At 48.0% G+C, this 17,786-nt stretch overlaps 1 protein-coding gene and 1 long non-coding RNA gene across 25 annotated transcripts in view; one reads left to right on the forward strand and one right to left on the reverse strand.

Annotated features, from left to right (window-relative positions):
• Nucleotides 1-17,786, forward strand: part of ATP2B2 (ATPase plasma membrane Ca2+ transporting 2) — a 458,951-nt gene that overhangs the window by 78,584 nt on the left and 362,581 nt on the right. For 22 of the 24 annotated variants that reach the window (XM_072720309.1, XM_072720308.1, XM_072720297.1 and 19 more), the window contains exon 1: nucleotides 5,712-5,849. The exons of the other annotated variants lie outside the window; for them this stretch is intronic. The gene's annotated coding sequence lies outside the window, so the exon portion shown is untranslated. Of the gene's footprint in view, nucleotides 1-5,711; nucleotides 5,850-17,786 lie in introns of those variants that run through there. 24 annotated transcript variants of the gene reach the window in all.
• On the reverse strand, nucleotides 1,634-6,450 carry LOC140593904 (uncharacterized). The gene is made up of 3 exons (XR_011994326.1): nucleotides 6,215-6,450; nucleotides 2,903-2,995; nucleotides 1,634-1,759 (listed from the first exon to the last, which is right to left on the reverse strand). It is a non-coding gene; the product is annotated as an uncharacterized lncRNA (long non-coding RNA).

A 17,786-nucleotide genomic window follows, 5' to 3' on the forward strand; every position in this document is an offset into this window, starting at 1 on the left:
TGTGGACATGTAGCAAATACATGAAAGGATGACCCCTCAGCATGGAACCCAAGACCTTCTAGGGCTGCATGGTCACCTTCTTTCCTTTTTTTTTTTTTAAATTTTATTTTATTCATTTATGATAGGCACACAGTGAGAGAGAGAGAGAGGCAGAGACACAGGCAGAGGGAGAAGCAGGCTCCATGCACCGGGAGCCTGACGTGGGATTCAATCCCGAGTCTCCAGGATCGTGCCCTGGGCCAAAGGCAGGCACCAAACCGCTGCGCCACCCAGGGATCCCGGTCACCTTCTTTCCTGCGTCTCTCTCACACTCTTGCTCCTACTCCCTTATCGTCTTCTAGAAATCCTCTGGGCATAGAGAAGAGTCAGACTCCCTGGCTCTTCCTCCCTCCAGGTCAGTGTCTTAGCTGACCTGGGCCTTCCCCACCTCCATTGCAAAATGAGGATAAGAAAATGATCTGAGGTCTGCCTCTCCAGGAACAGAGTCTGAGATGTGCATTCGTATTCATTGAATTTATTAAGGGAGTACTCTCAGGGGAAACAGGTAGGGGAAGAAGAGAGGCAGGAGAAGGAGGTGAAGGAGCTGGGGAGAAGTCCATCTTTAGCCTGATCCCCCTAGGGGAGCCATGAAGGGTAGATTGCACCATAAGGGTTGTTGCCATCTAGTGGTTCCCATCCAGCAAGGATGATGTCTTCCATAGAAAGGTGCAGGCCTGGGAAGCCAACACCCACAGGGCTAGGGGCTGGGTGCACCTGCCAGGGAGAGAGCAGGGTGAGCTTCAATAGCATCTGCTAACAAACACCTGCCTTATAGAACTGTTGGGGATGTGAAATCAGTGTACCCCAAATGCAAAAATAGTAACCAGTTACTTAATCGAGTCTGGCTATTATTTCTGCCATTTTCACTCTTGCTTCAGCCCCCAGCTCAAATACCACTGCTGAAGTCTTGTTCACTTGCTTCATGGAGAATTCACTATGCCTCCCCCAGGCTGCCTTGGCTCTTGGTGGTTTTTCCTTTTTATTTAAGTTTTAAAACAGCACAAGTAAGACATGGGAGCATTATTATTGTAAAAGATTCTAACCGAGCCTGAAATATATAGGGTAGAATGTCGCCTCTCTGCCCCACATCCCCCAGAGGAAATCCCTATTAGATCTTCCCCGACTGCACTTCATACCTCAGGTGTGTTGTCCTGCCTTGTAGATGGGGAGTTGGGTTTTCCAGGCTACATTTAGAGTCCTTATTTAATGCGAGGGACCTGCTCTGATTTCTTTCTGTCCTCTGCTCAATAAATGTTTGCTTAGTTTAGGATCAGCCCAAATTTCTAGATCATAGGATGGGGTGGGATATCAAATACATATTTCCAGCCTCCTCTCCTTGGAGATTCTGACTCTGGAGTCTTGAGTCAGCCCCGAGGAATCTCTTAACAGATTCTGGTAACAAGTTTTCCAGGTACGTGAGTAAAAATCTAGCTCCGGGAATGTTTTATTATTTTTTTTAAAGATTTTATTTATTTATTCATGAGAGACAGAGAGAGAAAGAGAGAGAGAGAGAGAGAGAGAGAGAGACAGAGACAGAAGCAGGCTCCATGCAGGGAGCCTGACTTGGGATTCAATCCCAGGTCTCCAGGATCACATCCTGGGCTGCAGGCGGCGCTAAACTGCTGAGCCACTGAGCTGCCCTCCGGGAATGTTTTTAAAGGTGGCTTCCTAATATGCATAGCAGCAACATCCACAATAGCCAAACTGTTGAAGGAGCCATCTAAAGATGAATGGATAAAGAAGATATGGTCTATATATACAATGGAATATTACTCAGCCATCAGAAGAGTCGAATACCCACCATTTTTCAATGTGGAGGAACTGGAGGGTATTACGCTGAGTAAAGTAAGTCCATCGGAGAAGGACAATCATCATATGGTTTCACTCATACAGGGAATATAAGAAATAGTGAAAAGGACTATAAGGGAAAGGAGCGGAACGGAGTGGGGAAAAAATAGAGAGACAAACCATGAGAGACTCCTAACTCTGGGAAACAAACAAAGGGTGTGGAAGGGGAGGTGGGTGGGGGGATGGGGTAACTGGGTGACAAGCACTGAGAAGGGCACCTGATGGGATGAGCACTGGGTGTTATACTATATGTTGGCAAGTCGAACTTCAATAAAAACAAATAAAAAAAAAATAAAGGTGGCTTCCATCTGCTGAACATCTCCCTCATCGATTTATTTAGATGTCTCTTTTTTGCTTAGTAGGATTATCGTTATGCATTTCATAACTTTGTGACTAAAATAGTAAGACACGGTCGCTGTGGGGAATTGGATGATAAAGTCAGCTTTAATCCCATCCCAATCAAACCCTTTTGATGGACTGTCACGGGGCCCTGGGATCACAGGGTCATTCCCAGTTTTGCTCTTGGCCATTCCTGGCCCCTGCCTCCCTGACAGACCAAAGAGTACCAGTGCTTCTTTCTGTTCCTGTTAGGAGCTCACAGATGCCGTGCTCACTGGCTTGCTAAGTGCCAGTCACCTCCCCATCTCTCCTTCCTCGTCCGGCAGAGGGAAGCAGCCATTTCTCTCTTTATTTGCTGCCAGTTCCATCTCTCAAGAAGTCTTCGAGTTTTAAGAGTCTGTCAGGGCCCTATTTTTAGTGGAGTGGGACTTCTCCTGGGTGTCCAGATTGTTGAAACTCTCTCGCTAGCAGATGCTCTTCTGCGTTGTCACTGGAACCTCCCGTGTCCTCACTTCTCAGATGCTCATCACCTCACACAACCTTTACCACATCTGAGTAATTCCCCACCCTGTCCCCACCCTAGAAGACTGAGACTCAGGAAGGACAGATGGCCTGTCCCACGGGCTGGAGGGGCAGAGCCAGGTTCTCCCCTCTGGTTCTAATCCCTGTGCCTTACCTGACCCCTCCCATCATGTCTGTGGCAGGGAGGTGCACCTTCCACTCCGTTGCTGTGACCCTTTGTACCGCTGAGGTGGACATGAGCACATTTCTGCCAGAGAGAAGAGAGGGGGGAGTGTGTGTCTGTGTGTAAATAGATAACATTGATCTACTTCCTGTTAACCCAGAGGTCATAAACTGCCAGCCCTCTGGCCAAAAACCTATCACAACTATATTGTATTCAGTCCTTTCAGAGTTTTAAATTTTTAAAAATTAGTTGCTGACATTTAAAGATCAAGAGTGTTCACATAAAAATCCAGATGTCCAGCTTCTCTTGAAAAAACAGAATACTGGCAATCTGGGTATCATATCCCTCCTTGGCCAGAGTCAAGTGGAGCTGAGCCGTGCTTTGCCCATGTAAATAGGCAGATGAGGAGGTAAGGCTGGGAAGACCCTGGCTCTGCACCACTTCTTACCATTTCCCCAAACAGAGCCATTGTTAGCAATTTGTCACTTCAGGTACATTGTTCCTTTTTCTTATTGGTAAATTCCAGAAGAGAGAGCCATACCTCAGAACCAGCACACCTCAATCAGTATTGCCTGGTCCTTATAGGCATTTGAGTCTACAATCCTCTCTGTCCTTCTAATCCCTACCGGATCATCCTTGGAAATCCCAGAGCCTAGGCACACAATAGGTGCTCAAGAATAACTGTAGCTACCATTTGTTGAGTGTTGAAACTGAAGGAGTGTGGAATTCATAACTCTTTTAGCAGATGGACCAACAAGCTCAGAGAGGTTGAGGACAAGCCCAAGGTCACACAGCTGATGAGTTTTGTCACTAGGACTTTAGTGGTGTCACTCACTTTTGCACTGAGTTGCCTCACGTTTTATGGCTTTTCACACCCTTTCCTTTTGACTTTTCAAGTTGTCTGGTGGTTTCTGAAGGTTTCATAAAAGAGATGGCAACTAATGCCAAGCTTTGACATCATAACAGGGCAGAGACTAAGAAAGGCAAAAGGCATTTTCATGGAAGAAAACAGAAGAGAGACATAGACATGGTATAGTGTTAAGTGTGTGTCAAGGAGGGACATTGTGAACTAAGGTGGGAAAAGGACAGAGCATAAAAGGCCTTAAATGGTAGGCTGAGGCTATGGGACTTCTGAGGGCACTGGGGAGCTCTGAAAGGTTCTAGAACAGGAGCAGACATGATCCATGTCAGGTTCCATGAAGGCTAGTGAGGCAGCAGGATGGAGGTAGAGAGGATGCCAGCTGTGAGAATCCAGAAGAGAGGTGCTAGGGGCTTGAAGGAGGACCCTTCAACAGAGGCCAGAGAGCAATTTACAGGGAGACTGCAGAGGACCCAAGGTGAGGACTTGGTGATGGGGATGCGTGGAGCTGACCATCTGGAGGCACAGCAGTGTCACTAACTGGGACAGGGAAGATGGGAGGAGATATGGCTTGGGGTACATCTATGGGGAGATGCCCTCTAGGCACTCTAGGGACAGGACAGGGCTGCGGCAGGAGATACAGACGCTGCCTGCCAAGCCAAGTGAGAGCAGTGAGAATGGAGTGCTCTGAGCCAAGAGCCTGGAGATACCTCCTCTTACACCTGTCAGATTTCCTTCTGGTCACCGGCCTCCAAGTTCCCCTCTCTTTCCTCTGTGTCTAAGCCCCCAAGACTGAATATCCTCTGCCCATCCTAGGGTTGCAGGCACAGACCATGGTGAGTTTTGGCTCTATGAATGATGGCAATGTCCCAGCCATTCCCTGAAAGCAGGTGCTGCAGACATCCAGAGCCCAGGGTCTTCCCAGCCTTACCTCCTCATTCACCAAACCGAGGCCTGGGGAGGGGGAGTCACCACAGTCAGGCCCTCCCTGCCCCCTACCCCCATGGGAGCCCATCTTCTCTCTTCCTGTGAGCAGTGCATTTGGCTTTTTATAAAGCCAATAAATAAATAAGCAAGCAGGCATGATTAATTGATGGCATGGAGCAGACCAAGGCGCTGGAGTCAGGTGGCCAAGCTTCCTGGTGGAGCTAGGCTTTTCAGCGACCTGGGGCCTGAGCCAAGGAGGGGAAGCCTGCTCTGAGGAGGCTTTCTGTGTGTGCCTGAGGTTTTTGCCTCTCTCCTCAGGCAGGGCCTCTTCCTGGTCTCCTCCAGGCCTTAGGCCAGACAGGCTGGAGGCTAGGGCCCAACAGGTGCCCCTACCCTAAGGGAGACCTTTCTGGGCCGGGGGTGGGGGAGTGGAGGGGTGGGTGGGGATGTCTGAGTCCCCTCCAGCCAGCCTCCCTAGAATTAGTCCAGCCAGCCCCCTCCCCGAAAGCTAGGTCTCCCCAAATGCCCGATCCATACCTCAATTCATCCCAAACTGTGACCCCAACCACAGGTTTCAGTTGCGCAGGGGAGGCTTGGCACACCCAGACCCCCCGGGGAAAGGGTGGGAGGGGTCCCTCCAAGGGTCTAGCTAACGGTGGGGATGGGCAGAGCAAGGGGCTGCCTGCAGGTAGAGGTACCTGCAGGCAGCACCCACCGGAGAGGCTGCAGACCCCTCCCCCGGCCAAGGCCGACCGGCACGCGCGCGTGCAGGCGGGTGCAGGCGGGTGCAGGCGGGTGCAGGCGGGTGCAGGAGGGACGGCTCCGCGCTCCGCGCTCCGCGCTCCGGGTCCCGCGGGGCGCTTCCCGTGCGGAGTTTGGGGAGGGCCGCGGGGGGGAGCGCGCGGGGGAGGAGGGAGCGGGGAGGGGAGGGAGGCGGGCAGAGCGCAGTGCAGCGGTGGCAGAGGCGGCGGCGGAGGGAGGGAGGGAGGCGGGCGGGAGGCGGCGGGGCCGCGGGGCGAGGCGAGCGCGGGGCAGCCGCGGCAGAGGAGCCGCAGCCGCAGCGGGGCCGGGCCGGGCCGGGCGCGCACCAGTGGCGGCGGCGGCGGCAGCGGCGGCGGCAGCGGCAGCATCTCGCTCGCGGAGCCGGCGCAGGTGAGGCAGGGGCGGCCGGGCCCGGGGCTCTGGGCCTCCTCCCCCTCCTTCGGTCTCTAGCTCCCTCCCAGCCGGCTTCCTTCCCGTCGGCGCTCGACCCCAGGAGCCCCCGGCGGGCCGGAGTCCGAGCGTGAGCCGGGGCGCGTCCCGGGTCCCCTCGCTCCGCCGAGGCAGGCGCCGTGTCAGCAGTGACCTTGAGCGGGCACCGGGCGGCGGGCGGGGCGGGCCGGGGTGGGCGCCTGCGGACCCGGCGCCTGCAGGTGCTGGGAGGGGGCGCCCCGCGCGCCTGCCGCGCGCAAACTTTCCGGGCTCAGAACAGCCCCGGAGCTGGGGGCGTCCAGAGCGCTAGAACCTCCCCCCATTACCTCCTTCTCAGCTGGCTCTGACTTCTCCGCTTGGCGTCCCCCGCCCCCAGGATTGGGGGCCCCCTTTCTCCGGGCCCAGATTCCTGCAGGCTGGGGAAATGACCAGAGCTATGGACGTTGACCCCGGGCTGGGGGCTTCTACCCTCCGCAAAGGCGTTTTCTGTCCAAGCTTCTAAGAGCCCAAGTGCAGGAGGACCCTCCACCAGGTGCTCTCTGCAGCTCTCTCCTCGCATTTTCCTGGCTTCCCTCACCCTTCCTACAGCCCTTCTCCAAGCAGACGCCTACAGTACCCCACCTGGTGACACAGGAGCTCTGAAGCCCCACACTCAGTTGGGTTCTCAGATCCGCAGCCTGATTATTCAGCCCAGCTGCAGGGGCTCCTTCAGAGGATGAGTGGAGGTCCCCCCCCCCCCCGGGGTAAATCAGTATGTTCTTGGACACCTGGAGTCACCCAGCCTCTGGTCACCCCGAAGCCCCGTGGTCTCAGGAGGAGGAGACGTCCTGGAAATCTAGTATATCCTAACCTCCTAGAACCTTAGTCTTGGAAAAGGGAAGTGAGGCTCAGAGAGGTTGAGCCAGGCCCAAGGTCACACAGCCAGACCAGGAGGAATAAGAACTGAGCTTTCTTATATTGGGTTGAGGAGGGATGGAGAAGACTCCTGTTTGGTTTCTACCCCTGCCCTAAAGGGGATTTGAGCTCTGGGACAGTGTCTTACTGGCTGTGTGACCTCTGGTAAGTCATTTCTCCACTCTTGACTCACTTCCCTTGTGTAAAATGGGAGTAGCTACTTCATAGGGCTGTTCTGGTGGCTGAGTTTATGTTCTTGAAGTTCTTATCATCATGTCTGGTGCATGATCTGTATCCAAATATTTTTGGCTACCAACATGTGAAATTTCCTTTCTGAGCCTGGAAGAGCAGAAATAATTCCCATTCTCTTCTTTCTGCTTCTGGCACTTATATTTAGGTGACTTCTCCTCTGCAGCTCTGTCAGCTGCTGGTAGGCAGCACCTGCTGGAACCCTGAGCACCTGTACTTTATATGCAATGTTTGGTGGAGGCAAGTGTCTCAGCACCCTCGACAGCCCACTAGACCCACCAGTCAGGCTAACCCAGGTTGTGGTTTCCTGCTGCTTGCATAGGGGAAATCAATCCCTAGTTTCTAGTTGGGAAATGAAAACGGGAACCTGCTGCAGCCCCAGGAAGAGACACTCCCAACCCCTGCTCCCTGCACAGTCTCACGGGAAGACTATCATCCTTATCTCCTCCATCTGACCCAATCTTCTCCATACCTCTGCAAGATGTCATTCTCCCCCCGCCCCACCACACCGATGTGCAAAAAGAGGAGATGGGAGGGAGTACTTTCATTCATTCATTCATTCACTCACCAAACCTTGATTCCTGCCTTCTTTGGGTCAAGAGGTGCTGGGGAATGCAGACAAATCTGCTATATCTAGCAGTTATGAAGCTCCTACCAGGTGCGCCAGGCACTTGCTAGGCATGGGAGATACATTCTTTCACTTAATAAATTTTATTAAGTATTTAATATGTACTAAGCACTGTCTGTGTGCCAGGGACTCACTGGTAAATAAAACAGACCTGCTGCTAGCTGTTAAAGGTAGCCATATAAATTGTCATCTAAACTGAAACACTTTTGAAAAGGGGAGAGGGCATTATTAATAATAACTCCAGGACCACAGGCATAAATCAGGACTGTCCAGCCAAACTGGGATGTGTGGCCATTCTGTGACCTCATGTTTATATACCGGTGTTCAGGGAGAACTGTTAATATTTTTTTGAGCTTGCTTTTTGCCAGGCTCTGTGCTGAGCACTTTCAGGTTATCATCTGATTGAATCCTCACAGTGCTGTGAAGCTGGTGTTTCCATCTGCATGCAGCTGGTGAGCATGGGAGCTGGGACCTCTCCTGCTGCTTAGCTGCTGGGCTGCCCTGCCTTCTCAGAGATAGACCAGACCCAGGGCCCAAGGACACACTGTCTCCCTCCAAAAGAGGTGCACAGACAACTGTTAGGCAGGAGCCCCAGTGCTGTAATAGATGTGCCGTGGGGGCAGAAGATGGAGGCACAGATTCTTGCCTGGAAACATCAGAGGCAGCTTCCCAGAGGAGAGGACCTTTGAGCTGGACCTTGAAACATGAGTTAGAATTTTGGCAGACTGTGCGGACTGGGGGGAGGGCAGTCTGGGCCCAGGTTGCTAGTGCTTGGAGATGTGGGGTGTGTGCACTGTTTGGGGGGTAACACCCCAAAATAGGTCTGGATCCAATTGTGGCTGGACAATAGTTAGGTCTGAAATGCCGCGGCAGCCAGTGAAGACTAAGTCCAGGAGTGTTGTACTATGGCATGTGATGAGCTCTGCATCTTAGAAGGTTGCTCTGAAGATGTGACTATCCTGGAGGCAGGGAGCAGAGAGAATTTGCTAGACTGGATTTCCCTTTGACAAGAATTTTCTATAACCCGATCTATACTATATAGATTGCCTGCAAGGTCAGGGAAATCATTTTGTTATATAGAATCACCGCAGAAGAAATTTGCCAGCATCTGTAGCATTAAAAAGTTTTCTGCAAGTGAAGTGATTGTCAACAAGAGAAATATTAACCTACTTAAAAGAGACGGTTTTTGGTAGCATCGCTTGCAAAAAAAGAATATGCTTATTACAAGGTATAAGTGAAATCTCTTCTATTTGTTAAACCACATCCAAAAAGCTTCAATTTCCTCCACTCTTCTTTCTTTTCCATGTTGCCTCTGTTACCATATAAACCGGAGAGTAATAAAGCAGTATTTCTTTAGTAATGTCTTATTTCTTAGACTTTCATTAATTCATACTGGCCTTTTTTCCTCCCTTCACAATGAAGTGGGATTATTAAAACTTTATGGTATCTAGAAATTTGAATCCATTAGTAGAGAACAAAAAATGGGGTGTCAGTATTGGGATTCTGGATTGGAAAATCAGGCTGAAGAGATTTGAGAAGCAGAAGGGACCTTGATGGAAGGTTGGGAGTAAGGTACAAGACCAGTTTCATGGGTGCCTGACCTATGCAGTCACACCGAGTCCTGTGTTGAGAAGGGCCCCACACTTGATTTAACGCTCTGTGGTCACTATATTGAAATTCTTAATAATTTTTGAACAAGGGACCCCACATTTTTATTTTGCACTAAGTCCCACAGATTATGTAGCCAAACCTGGGAGAGAGAGAGAGAGAGAGAGAGAGAGAGAGAGAGAGAGAGAGAGATGGGAGTAAGAAGGCATAGGGGAAAAGATATGGATGGGGAGAGAGAAAGGAAAGTAACATTTTGAAAGTCCCTGCCATATGCCTGATGCTGTATGAGAGAGACCGTTTTTTCATATTTAACCTTGAAACTTCATGAGGTAGATGATATCATCCTTTTTTAAAATATAGGTTTATTATGATTTAGGTATAGTGAGGCCTATCAGAAGAAACAGCCATTGAAAAGACAGCTTGTTATAGTTCCCAAGAGGAGGGGCCACACCACGCCACAAGGGAAGCACCAAGTTTGGTCAGCAGGCAAAGGAAGGCAAGAAGAAAACATAGAGAGGAGACTTTATTGTGGTTTCCATGGGATGGAATAGGCAAGGCAGGGTAAACAGGTTTAGGCTTGGCTCTGGGGCATAGAGCTCTCCCTAGTTGTCTGGTGGCTGGCCCTGGGATGCTGAGGGCAGAGAAATAGTCCCCCAGAGTGCCAGAGCTCCATAAAGAGGGTGGTGGGGAGGAGTATGGGAGGCTGCCCATGCTTTTCCTGCTCCTTCCTGCCTTTCCTCACCCTAGCAGGTCATAGAAGAACTTTAAAGCTAGGTTATCCCTTGAGAAGTAGCTGGGCCAACTCCTTGATTTTATAGAAAAAGTGAAAAGATAGGCTCAGAGAGGGAAAGTGACTTCTTCAAGGTCACACAGCATTTTAAGGGGACTGAACTAGACCTAGAATTCATGTCCCCTGCTACTCAGACCACTGCTTAGTTATTGTTTTTTTTCTCTAGAGTTCTATATAAGCCAGATCCACCAGACTGTGAACACATTAAAGACTGAGTTCCTGTCTCTTTTTTTTTAAGATTTTATTTATTTATTCATGAGACACACACACACACACACACACACACAGAGAGAGAGAGAGAGAGAGAGAGAGAGGGAGAGAGAGAGAGAGAGAGGCAGAGACACATGCAGAGGGAGAAGCAGACTCCATGCAGGAAGCCTGATGTGGGACTTGATCCTGGGTCTCCAGGATCAGGCCCTGGGCTGAAGGCAGTGCTAAACCACTGAGCCACTCAGGCTGCCCTCCTGTCTCTTTTAATATCCTATTTCCGATATGTCTAGAACATAGTAGATGCTCTATACATGATTGTATCAGTTTCCTAGGATTGCTATAACAAATCGCCATAAACTAGGATGCTTAAAACAAGCAGACATTTAGTCTCTCTCAGGTCTGGAGGCTAGTAGTCCAAAATCAAGGTATCAGCAGGGCCACACTCCATCTAAAATTGTAGGGAAGAATCCTTCCTCATGTCTTCCTAGCTTTGTTGTTCCTTAGCTTGTAGCTACATCATTCCAATCTCTGCTTCTGTCTTTACACAGCTGCCTTCCCTCTGTCTGTCTCTATTTCCAAATATTTCTCCCCTTATAAGGACACCAGTCATTTTGGAATAGGGCCCACCCTAATTGAGTATGACCTCATCTACAGTTGATTACATCTGCAGAGACCCTATTTCTAAATAAGGTCTCAATCGCAGGTACTGCGGGTTAGGACCCAACATGTCTCTTGGGAGGACATAATTCAATGCATAGCAACAATGAACCGAGGAGTGAGTGAACGCTCATGATTTTGGGCAAGAATGCTCTCCCCTTTCCCCCAAAGTTCACACCAGTACTGAAGAATCAAAAAGAGAAAACAACAGCTGGTCAGTCCACATTTAGAGAGAAAATAGTCCAAGTGTACACAAGAGCATCTACCATGTGAGCCAGCCTGCTGAGCTCATAGTCCTGGTGCCATCACTTTGTCATTGCGTCTGTACGATCTTGGGTGAGTGGCTTCAACAACCTCTATTTCGTCATATGCAATACAAGATACTAAGAGTCCTACCTCATGAGTACTTTTGTGAAAAATGATGAGAATTAAGATCAGCAAAGTTCTTGGAACAGTGCCTAGCATGCAGTAGGCACTTTCTTCATGGCAGCGATCACTACCATGATCGTCTAGTCATTTATAAAGCACTTTTCACCTCTCTGTCTCTTCATCTTCATTCACAGAAAACCTATAATATGGCTCAATAAATATCAGCTTCCTTTCCCCATAAGGTAGCTACTCATTGGTGAAGCCACATCTCAAACTCAGCCCCCATGTTTCTAGTTCTGCCTCTCCCCCATGCTTCTAGTTCCAAGCTGGCCTCACTGCATGGTGCCCACTGGGTAGCAGGAAACCTGCTGGCATGAAGATGTTGCTAATGGATCCTTTCTGCTTTCATGGGGCCAGGATGTTGGAGAGCAGAGATCTGTTATGCCCTGGTAGGGGATAGCATGAGGGGGAGAGGGCCAGTGCCCAAAGTGTCTGTTGCCCAACTGGAACTACATTCCTTGGACCCATATTAGATGGTTAATAAGTGTGTCTTGGATGAATGGATTTCTTACACAACACAACTAGTCACCAGCACCGCAACTACCACCACCACCCCCACCTGACAGCAACAACAAAAGCCTGGTGAGGGCACTTTGCCCAAACAGTGATTACAGTCCACCCAAACTCACAGGTGGGCTGTCAGTATGTGAGCAACTTAAAAAATATGCTTCTGATGCTGTTTGAAGAAATGAACTGTTGAGGTGAACATCGAGTAGTCATAACGTGGTGCTGGGTGGGTTGTGAGGGGTGGAGACATAAAGAGGGTCCAACATGTAGGTGGGATATAAGAGGTACAATGTGCAATGAACTGGGATTGGACAGAGATGCCATGTTGAATGGAATCTCCCAAATGTTGCCATCAGGAGTAGATAAGAACATGAGGCCAGGAAAGTTCTCAGCAAATCCGTGCAAAGGGCAACCAACTGAATTCTGAAATAACTGAATGTTTTTATTGGCACAGGTTCACAGTTGACTGTTTGTTCAGTAATGTAATGATGATTAAGAGTGCCTAGGAACAAATTCTGGACAGACCTCTTACTAGCTATGTGACTTTGAGCAAGTGACTTAATTTCTCTGTGCCTCAGTTCCCCCAGCAGTAAAAGAAAGAAGATAAAAGTAGTGCATAGGATTGTTTTAAGAATTAAGATTTGTAAGAGCACCCGAGTAGCTCAGTGTTGGGCATCTGCTTTTGGCTCAGGTTGTGACCCTAGGTGCCTGGGATTGAGTCCTGCATCAGACTCCCTGTAGGGAGCCTGCTTCTCCTTCTGCCTATGTCACTGCCTCTCTCTGTGTGTCTCTCATGAATAAATAAATAAAATCTTTTTTAAAAATTTTAAAAAAGAATTAAGATTTGTAGCATGTTTAGCAAAGAACCTGGATCCTAAATGTCTCCCTCCTTTGCCCTCTTCATCCCCCCCCACTCTTTCTCTGCTCCCTCTTCTTTTTAATGTAGTTATTTTGTTAGTCATTGGTGATAAATATTTCCAGCTCTTTACTCTCTAAGCACATAAACTTCCTTGCCTGTTTTGATAATTAGTTATAGCTGTGTGTCTTGCTTTGGCCAATGAATTTTGAGAAGTTACGTGTCATTTCTGGGTGGAAGCTATAATAACCAGCATACTTGGCCACTTTCCCCTTTTCCTCTCTTGACAATTGAGGCAGCATAGAGATGCAGCCTCCCTTAACCTGATTTCTGAGCAAGAATGATATAGAGCCCCAAGCCAACCCATAATGGGCATTGTAGCATCAGTGAGAAGACCTTGCTTTTAGCATTTGTGCTTTGGGCTTATTTGTTACTGAGCATAACTTGGCCTATTCTGACTAATGCAGGTAGGAAATGAGTTGAAGTAATCACTATTTGTTTAGAAGGACTTTTGAGTCTTTTAATTCCTTCAAATGTGATGCCAAATTTTTAGTGTTTGAAGGTGTTACAAATATAAAACAGGTGATAACCATGCCCTATGAGGTGATGACCAATCTCTTTAACATGGCATCTATGGGCCTTTCCAATTTCACTTTGGCCTTATCTGTCCCTCCATGTACCCCTCCATGTACCCTTGTTCTTCCTGATAAGTTCACAGCATCCTTGCAATGTGCCATGTGCTTGCATATCTCCAGGTCTTTACCCATGCTCTGCCTAGAAGGAGGCATCCCCCAGGAAATCATGTCACTTGATGAGTGGTTGGAGTGGAGTAAATGACAAGTGCATGGGAGGAGAAGGAAGCATTGAGCTCTTCTATGAGGCACAGAAGGCAGTATTAGGACTAAGATTGAGATTCTTGTTCAGTATGAGAGAACTCTCTAGTGATTAGAGCTTAGCCTGGCATAAGTAGGCTAAGTAGTAGCCTTAGTAAGCTCACCACACCAGAAAATGTCCAAGCAAAGGTGCCACGGAGAGGGTTCCAGGTTAACAGAACTAGTGGAAACTCTCCAATCCTGTCATACATGACTTTATGTGATAATACCCAAAGAAGGTGGATCTTAGTTTCAATTCTCTCTATATTTTTTCCTTTCAAAATAAAAAGAAATAGCTTTTAGCCATGGATTATAGACATGTTACATAATGATTATAGAAAATGCAAGTGATATTGAAAAGCATAAAGAAAGAAAAACATAAATAGAATTCCATTTAAAAGAGCTAGTCTCCACTAACATTTTGTCAAATGTCTTTCCAGACATTTCCCATGATTGATAAATAAATAGATGGGTTTTTTTATACCTATCTTTCACTCAATAATAGAATATGGACATCTTAAATATCAATAAATATAACTCTCCTTCATCTTTTATAAGTGGCTCTGTCCTAATTTATTTAATGGATCTCTTCCTGATGGGCACTCAGGCTGTGTCCAGAATTTTGCTATTATAGGCAACACTATGATGAATATTCTGGTGTGTGGACCCTTGGGCCTGCATCCAGGCATCTCCTGAGGATGAATTCCTAAATGGAGTCCCTGAATTAGGTGCAACTGTTTGGAATGAAAAAAGAGAACTGTGATATGGAGAAATAGAGAAAACATTTTTAACTTAAGGGTAGCCTGCAAAAGGTCGAAGGAAGAGATGAAAGGGAGATTGTAGCCAGGCTGGAAATTTAGAGGGAGTGGACAACTTTCCATGAGCCATCCCCCAGGCAAAGGTCAAATGCAGATGACAGCTATGATTTAGGTAGGGCCAGGCAATTACAAGCACTTTCATGTGCACAGTCCCATTCAAGCCTCACCATCACTTTGTGAGGAAGGTGTCTGTCCCATTTTACAGAGGAGCAAAGTGAGGCCTGGAGAGGATATGGCAAAAGTAGCTGTTGTCTTCATTTATAGTATGTGGGCTCCAGACCTTTCCTTTGCATACATCCTGGGCTAGCTCCTGCTTCCAGACTTTGCAGATGCCAACTTGTCTGACTGGCCAACTCTTTATCATTCTTGAAAAGGAAGACTGGTCAAATATGACTTCTTTGTGAAACTTTTCCTCAGGGCGCCCCACCCACCCCACCCCAGAACATTAACTATTGTGTATTAACTGCTGAACCAGGGAGTTGGCTTTTGGTTTCAATGAATTGGATTTCTTGACTCAACTGGCAAATAGTAAGACCCTTTCTTATCTCACATAATCAAAAGCTCTGCAGATGGGTAATTCGAGGGCTCATCCATGCCAAAGAAGCCTATGGTCTGTCTTTCTCATCATCTACCAGGAAGAGCTCCCATGTCTGGAGCATTCCCTGAAGATGTCACAGTGCCTGGGAGACAAAAGAGACAGAGGGCATCTCTGTGCTTCTTTTATCACGTAGGAATTCTTTCCCGGAAGTCCCCTACTGATTTCCTCTTATGTCTCCTTGTCTGGAATTGGGTCACATGACCATGCCTAAACTAGTCACAGCCAAGGGAATGGAACCAAAAGCTTAAAAGGGCCAGAACTTAGCTCTGAAGCTGTCAGTTGAGGGGTAGTCAGGGCTCTGTCAGCTAGGAAGGAGGAGGGAATATCCACTGGGGAGACAGCCCACAGAGTCTGCTCAACTGTGTGCTCATTCTCCTGGCTCCTCACTAGGCTGGAAGCTGTGAGAGGACAGGGGATAGAGGTTTATCCCTTCCTGGGACCTTTGCAGGCTAGCACAGGGCTTAGAACATGTTAGATATTGAAGAAGATATTGGTTGAATGAATGAATGAATGGGTGAAATAAATCAGTAGATGTTTCTGAAGACTCTATCAAACCCAAGATTTTAGGATTCTATGTGCACCAGCAATGCCAATACTTTGTCAATTTGTTGGTTTGGTATTTTGGAGAATAGCTTTGCCCTCAAACATATTATAGTGTAGTTGTGGAGAAGACACGTGAACCTGGAAAAGATATGGAATTAGGGCCTTGACTCTGGCACAGAGTGGACATACCATGGGAGGTGATTGCCTCCATAGGTGCCTAGAGAAGTAGGATGAGGCCCATTAGGGACCAGGTACCATGAAAGACAGAGGTGGGTAGTGGAGAAAGACACTTGGGTACACAAAGAGTGGATGTGAATATGGTGGATTTAAGGCAGTGAAGGCATAAACTTCAATACGCATCTTCCTTCAATTAAGGAATCTTCCTTGAATGAAGGGGACTCCTTCTTGAGGACCTACTGTGTGCGGGTCATCATACTTGGATTTATTTTGTCATATCTTTCCTGTGCCTCTGTGAGGTGGTTTATTGTCTCTCCATTTTGTAGGTGGGGCAGCTAAGTCTCAGAGGATGAGGTTGCTTGCCCAGCATGGCAGAATCAGAAGTGGTGGACTTTATCTGAGAAAGCAAATCTGTTCTGAAAAGCTGGCTCCTTTTGCAAAAAGGCCATGATGGTCAAAGAGGGCCCACTGACGACCAGCAGGCAGTGGGGAGAATGGGAATGGGAGTCTGGAAACTGACAGGAGGGCCTAGAAAAGGCTTGGTACAGTGAAAATACAGGCCAGCATCCCAATAGAAGAGGTGCTTATTACAGGCTTTGGGGTAGGCTTGAGGAGCTGCAGCCTTTGGCATCAAATCTGACTTCAGATCTTTGATCTGTCAGTTAACAGCTATGACCTTGGCCAAGACACCTCACTTCTCTATACTTCAGCTTGTCCATCTATAAAATGATGATAATTAAATGTATGTCCAGTACCTAGCATATAATAAGAATTGAATAAATGGAGCTATTATAATTATCAGTATTGTTTGGAACTTGGTGGATAACTAATCAGAGCTAGAGGTGACTCCCTTGGTGTAGGGGTCTGAGTTCTAGTTCTGTCTTGGTTACTACCTCCACATTTGTCCTTGACTTTATCCCTCCCATCATCCTGGCTCTCCAGGGTTCATCGTAAACCAGGGAGATTGGGCCAGTTGATTTCTAGCATCCTCCTTCATTCTAAACTCTGCACTTGTGTGAAGTGCAAGAGGGAGGCTGCGATGACAAATGGGATCAGAAAGGAGTGAGGGGATGTCTGGGGCTGACTTTGTATTGGGGAAGCAAAGGAAGGGAAGGGCAGAAGATAGAAGGAAGAGCAAGGAGGAACCAGAGGCCCGGCAGACGGCAAGAGCTAGGCAGGTGTGTAAACCCTTGGCTGGGCAGTTTTGAGGCGGGCACATGGGTGAACAGTTAAAACCAAATAAGGCAGAAGTGCATTGAGAAGAGCTACACCTGACACCTGCCCTCCTTGTGGGAGAATCAGAGGGAGAGGAATCAATCACGGCTCTTCCTGATGCTTAATACCTGGGGGGCAGCGCTTTGAAAAGTGTGTGTTCAAAGACTAAAATTGAATTTCTCCAAAGTTTGCAGGAACACTGCAATTATGCCTGAGAACATGTCTATGAAATCCCCTTGAAATCTATATTTAGGCACAAGGTTTTATAACCAGAGTCAGAAATTGAGTGGAAGTGTGTGGGAGGCTGACCCTGGACAGTCTCCATGTTTGAGAGGAGGGGAAAGAGTATTTTTAACTGCAAACACCGCGTCTCAGAGGGTGAGGCTGGGGAGGAGGCATCTTCGCCACTTTGGGTTTCTCACCCACTGCCATGTTAAGACGGGAGCTGTCTTTGACAGAAGTTGTTAAAGTTCCTTACTCAGAGTGGGTGGCTGAGGGCCGCGGATTGAGCGGGGGAACTTGTCTGGGGCTTTTGTATATCGGAACATAGACATCTGAGACTTAATTTGCCAGAGACTCCTTCAAATCCATCTTGTGCAGTTGTCACAGAGCTTGGGGAGCTTTGTCTTACTGGAGACTTTTCTCTTGTACTGCTGTATCAGTTAGCTATTACTACATAACAAACTGTCCCAAACTTGATACCTTAAAGCAATAAATTCATCCTATGGCTGGAAAATCTATAGGACATCAGGATGGTTCTTCTTGTCCTGGCTGGGCTTCCTCCCATATCTGTGGTCTGCCACTGGTTATATAAGTGACTCTCCTGATTCCTGGTGGGCTCTCTCCC

Source organism: Vulpes vulpes, chromosome 9 (assembly GCF_048418805.1).
Source record: "Vulpes vulpes isolate BD-2025 chromosome 9, VulVul3, whole genome shotgun sequence".
Classification (NCBI taxonomy): Eukaryota; Metazoa; Chordata; class Mammalia; order Carnivora; family Canidae; genus Vulpes; species Vulpes vulpes.